This window comes from Bidens hawaiensis, unplaced genomic scaffold (assembly GCF_021521415.1).
Source record: "Bidens hawaiensis isolate Kalapana, Puna unplaced genomic scaffold, B.hawaiensis_p1.1 tig00015640_1, whole genome shotgun sequence".
In the NCBI taxonomy this organism is placed as follows: Eukaryota; Viridiplantae; Streptophyta; class Magnoliopsida; order Asterales; family Asteraceae; genus Bidens; species Bidens hawaiensis.
Window position 1 is genome coordinate 388,327 of NW_027492399.1, and position 6,374 is coordinate 394,700.

General features: G+C 30.1%; 1 pseudogene; it reads left to right on the forward strand.

Annotated features, from left to right (window-relative positions):
* The first annotated feature begins 5,015 nt into the window (after positions 1–5,015).
* On the forward strand, positions 5,016–5,786 carry LOC143549535 (ethylene-responsive transcription factor ERF039 pseudogene; annotated as a pseudogene).
* Positions 5,787–6,374: the final 588 nt, after the last annotated feature.

Genomic DNA, 6,374 nt, shown 5'->3' on the forward strand with positions numbered 1-6,374 from the left:
TTTGAAACATTTTTCGACTCGTGCGATTTTCGACTCGTGCGAAGGAGTGAAGTAGAAGATGTTGTCGAGGTGGAGTGGCGTTTGTGGGGAAGAATGCCCTTGAACGGGTTTTGTGAAAGGAGAGGGGCGGAGAGAGGGAGAGGCGTCCATGGGCGTTAGGGCAATTGGATAGGCGTAAGGTGACAGCGATTGTGAAGCTTGTCATCAAGGGTACTATAAAAACCATATGATATGTTGCTTAGGTTTAATTGATACAAAAACTTTCTAGTCTTCATAACCTTAACCTTAATTACAGAGAGAGTATGTAAAATACGAAACCGATAAATTGTGTATATAAGTTACAAGTAAATGCAATTCTTCTAACTTAATACTAGTTCATTCAACTAACTACTTAACTATCTTTTAAAACCAAATAACTAACTACTATCAAGTATTAATAACTTAATACTTCTAGCATGCTCATTCTAGTATGCTAGTAGTTAACTTGTTGAGGCCCAAAGAAAAATACTTGTTAGTTGTTACTCGAGTCTGAGTCGACTCTTAGTTGTTAGGAGCCCAAACCAAGCAAATAAACCCTCAAAGCTTGAAAATAAATTCAAAATTCCTGCCCAATATTAGGTCAAGGCTAAAAGGGCCCAAACTCAGACAAAGGCCCACTCTTATTTCTTGCACTTCCATAGCAAAGACCTTTTTTTTTGGGGTGGGGGGGGGGGGGGGGGGTGGGGTTAGGTGGACGAAACCACTTTATATAGAGACGGAGAGAGTCAGAGAGATGATAAATACATTGAGAATGCATGGCTAAGAATATTCCTAAACACTAGTTTAATATAATGTTAGTTTATAAATGTTACCGGTATTAAGAATACTTGCTAAGTGAAGCGACATCTAGCCGATTTTGTATATTACCAACAAGCCTATTAAAACCACTCATGACTATGTATTTATATATAGTTAGAAATATATGCTTTTGGTTTTGTAACAAAAACAATGTTAAATAAAAAATAAATACGCAAATCAATCAATCTATTTTAATAAAAGAAAATAATTATTACTCATGTCATCACCATGTTTCATCTAATAATTTTTTTCCCACAAAAACTCCTTCACTTTCATATCTTATAAATTAAGATATTTAATTACAATTAATATATATTTTCTATATATAAGTTCAATAAATCTTATATTTAAATTCAAAATTCAGTTATAAAAATCAACCTAAGTTTCTATATCATCTGTAAATTTAAGTTGTTTATATTTTATATAAAATCAAATTTATTTAACTAATATAATTTATTTCATTAAACAAAAAGATTAGCTTGTTAATAACATATACAATAATCATATTACAATAGTAAAAAAAATGAAAACACTATATTAAAATATATTTTATTTAAATAGTTTCATATTGGGTTCTCATAGTGTTCCTTGGAATTTAACAATATTTGTTTGATTTTATTTTCATTACTTTGATTCTGAATATGTTTTGACAAGTTTGCTTATTATTTGATTCATATGATTATTTGGGGTTTGATTTTTAATTTATTCATACTTAATTCTCATCTTGAATGTGTTTTTATCTTAATTAAATGGTTTTATTGTTATTTTCATGCTGTGAAGTTGGATAGAATAAGCTAAGCTACTTGGTTAACTAAAAGGAAACAAGTCGAAAATAATCCAAAATATATATTTAAGTGTACAAATACCTTTAATGTTTTTTTATGAAAAAAAAATATTACTTTGTAGTGTTATAGGTTGTATATTTAGCACATTATTTGCGGACACTATGTTATTTTAAAATTTATTTGGCAGGTTCAACTAATTTTGATTTCAATGACATAGTTGGCATTTAGTTTTAAAATTTCAGTAATAAGAATAAGAAATATATATGTAATATATTTTTTTTCAAATACATTATATACTTATTGATTAACTTTATTTGTAAATTTATTATTTAGATCATCCTGTGTAATACACGGGGTCTAAAACTTGTAAAGATATATAATACTATGAAGTCTTGAAAATGAAATCTAGAGTAAATAGCTTATTATTTATTAGTATATTTGTCTAGTTAAGTTAATGAATCAATTAAATTATCGATGTGAAGTTTGCTCCATTAATAGACACAGATACGTGTCTTTAAAGAGAAGATTATAGTAAAGCATGAGTAACATTTGTCGTTCAAAATAAAAAAAAAAGGTAAGTTGAATAATTTGTTTTCGTTTGACTGACAATCTTCTCTAAAGTAGATTAAACGGTTTTGTTTATAAATTAATTTAAAAGTATTTTGATATCAAAACGAAACAAGTTGCTTATTTGATCTTATTGAAATAACAAAAATATCATACATATAATCTTACATATTTCTAAAATGTTTTAATCTTATTTATGTAAAATTATTTTTTCTGTTTTACTTAGAATAATCTTTTCTTTAAATAAGTACGAATTAGTTAGCGTGCTAAATTTCGAGTTGATCTAAACTATCTCAAAAGGTATAAAGTTTAAAGGTCCAACAAGTATAAACCACGAACCACACCGAAAACTAGGGTAGTAAACGAGTCGATTGGGTCATAAGTTAATTAAGATCGATTTATTAAAACTCGAATCCAGCCAAGTTTACAATTGATCAGGCCTAAAATAAACAGGTCAAATCCTAAGCTTCATATACTGGCTTCGAAGTGACTTGCATGCCTAAACTACCCAGCTATTTATATAAGTATAATAATTTTAATTTTAAAAAAACTTATATATATCACATGTTAAAATATTAAATTACAAACTAAAGAATATATATTATTTCAGAACTAAAAAAAAAGTTAATAACTTTTATAAATTCATGAGAGCCAAACATTTTTTTTTAATTTTTTCATATATTAACATTGTTTGTGAGTAGTTTTACCATATTTTATATATAAATTTTTTATTACATATATAATTAACAAGTTTACATATGTTTAAAATTTATGTAATAACAAATTTATATATGTGTAAAAAATTATATATGTGTAAAAACTAATTTTCATAACTGTAATCGTAAATATAGATATAAAAAATGATAAAACTACACTCAAATAACATTAACATACAATTTTTTTATATATATTGAAAACGTTAGTTATTAAGAATTCCTTCAAGTTCTTAAATAATTTAAGAGTTCTGTAATAATACTCATATATAAGCTAAAGCCTTTCATCGAAATGCCAAATTTAAGGAGAACGTACGATTTTTACTGCATAACGTACAAGCAGTTAAAGCACTGCTTTTATTTTCTTTTCGTAAGGAGTTGCCTCAATTGTCATTCATCTTAAGATTGGAAGCTTTTTCTTTTTTTTTATCCCTTTATTCCATCAATTTCTTTATTATTTTTGTCCCATTTTATATCTTAAATAAACTCTGGATTAAGCACATGACATATTCATACAAGTTATTTTAAAATTAGGTCAAAAAGACTTGAATTAGGGATGGGGTTTATTTCGGGAGAAAAATGGACAAAACTGTCTTTCACGGTGTGCGTTGATGGGTTTAACAACCAGACTTAATGGGGTTAGTGGGGGCGAGTTTAATTGTAAATTAAATGAAACCACAGGGACAAAAATCACAAATTTAAAACTATTGAACTAAAACCGTATATTTGGACAATCCACAAGGACAAAAACCGTAGTTTACTCATTAAATTAATTACAAAACAATAGAAAAAACCAATTCTATTACTAATTTAAAAATATTTATATACATATATATATCATGTTTGTAAGAATTATTTGTTTTATTAGTTTGGATATATAACAAATAAAACTAATACTGTTTAATACTTGATTCAAAAGAAACTTTGTCTGACTATCTAATAAAAGCATTTGCAGTCTGAGTTTTTAGCTTCACAAACTTCATGCCGGATAGAGACTAGAGTGATGGTGAACGTGGAAGATAGAATGTGTGCGGTCTATAGCTGGACCATTCGTTAGTGTCGAAAGGACTATCGGCGTGAAAAAGAAGAAATAAGTAATAACCTTTCATGAAGTAGAAGAAACAACAAAGGGGTTTCAAATCAATGGTTAGATAAGTGACGTGAAGCCGCCGCTAAATATATTACATATACAATAAACATAAAGTCATTTATTTAATGTTCATAAATTAGAATATCTTCTAGACAACAAAAGTATATGATTCTTCAAACAATACTTAATAGTTAATAGTTATACAAGTCTTTTAATATATATAACAATCTTAATAAATCAATTAAAAGTTGACATAATAAACCGTTAAATTTCTTTTATTAGACTCTGTGTCTCGTTATGAAACCTGTGACTCAGCCATTAATGCCAAAAGTTGAACATGTTTATTAAAAAAAAGGGAAATAACGGAAAAGCAAAAGAAGACAAGAGAAAGAATGGATTATATACAAGCAATTATGGGTGAACAATAACCGAATCGTTAACTGAAACCGAATCAAAATAACCAAAAACCAAATTAACCAAAATTAATCGAACCGCATCGAACTCTTCAATTTTTTCCCCTTATTTTCAAGCCTTTTTTCCTCTGTTTCATGTATTATATCATTTTCATGTATTTATATCTTCATTTTATGTACTAATATCTCAATTTCATATATTTATACCTTCATTTCATGTAGTTGTATCTTCATTTCATGTATTTAAGCATTCATTTAATGTATTTTTAAAAAAAATATTAGCCCAGGTTTGATATTGGTTATTAACCGAACCAAACCGTACACACTCCTACAAACAATCAAACAAAAACTGGAATATCTGAATTACCCCAAATCTCGAATATATTTTTCAAAATAAAATATCAATCATCCATACTGATATTGATTCTCTTGACCAACTCACATAATATCACAATTAAAAAGGAAACTCATAACGGACTAAATATTTAATCAATGCCTTTAACTGTTCATTGGTCAGACCCTACTTAAAACCAAAATAAAATAAAATCATAATTATCCAAAAAGTGGAAAGCTTAAAAACTATAAAAAATATATATACAATTACAAATTACAACAATAAAATATAGTTCAGTCCTCTAGCTTATATATAAGAACCAACACTTCTCATATTCCTGTACAAGACAAGACTTCTAGTTCTAACCTTATTTTCCCACATGCTCTCCTATCTTTACCTACCAAAACCTGTCTAGAATAACATGAATCACACCACCATCACTGCCACTGTCGCCGCCGCCAAACGTCCCAATAACCGAGAACCCACCGATACCAAAATTACCAAAAAGAAAAAAAAAACCGACACTGATAATAAACAGCAGCAGCAACAACAACAACAGCACCCAGTATACCGTGGGGTACGCAGGCGAAGCTGGGGAAAATGGGTGTCAGAAATCCGCGAGCCAAAGAAAAAGTCAAGAATATGGCTAGGAACATTTGACACCCCCGAGATGGCGGCTCGAGCACATGATGTAGCCGCCGTGGCCATCAAAGGTCGCTCGGCTATCCTCAACTTCCCTGAACTCGCTCATGAGTTCCCCAAGCCGGCTTCCAACTCCCCTAGAGACATCCAAGCCGCGGCAGTTAAAGCCGCCACGTTAGTCCTTCGAAACCAAACCGAGCCAAGCCAAATTGATCAACTTCCATGTTCATCATCTTCACCTCAAAGTGATGTAACGGATGACCCGTTTCTTGATTTGCCGGATCTTTATATGGACTTGGGTTACCGGATTGTTAACACATTGTCGGATAAGATCACTAGTAACAATGAATTCTGGCCAGAAGATTATTTTATGTGGTAACAATAATAATGATAATAATAATAGTAATATTAATTACAACTAGAGTCCTTAATTTAATTATTTGTCATATTGAAATATTAGTTAAGATTATGTTTCTTCATTTTTGTAAATTATTGAAGTTAATTTATGGTCACTTTTGGTTTTGCATGGCTTCTAGTGGAGTAGCTAGCAAGGCTTCTTAATTATTAAATTATTAGGCCATTGTAATTTTTAATTTCGAGAGTCTCATTGTCTCACTCTTACCAGACTATGTTGTCTTAACCGAGCCTATACTGGTTTCAGGGTTTGGCTTTGACGTTCCCCGGGAAACAATACCGTCAACTGCCACTTGACAGCCGTTGTGTCACACTAAGAGCAGAACGTACTCTCTGGCCTAACACGCGGTGAGACTAAAACCCGGGTAGCTCAGGAATCGAACTAAGTAATAACCTCGCAAAGCCTAGCTCAAATTCTTGATTGTCAATATCCATCCAAAGTGACTCAAGTGTGGATCGAAACTCCTACCACTAGACCTCAAATGAGGGATTGATTAGATTATTTTAATAGATGAATGCATATATATTATTTTAAAGTGATTTAAAATTTGGAGCAGCTGTAGTATTAGTTATAAGTTA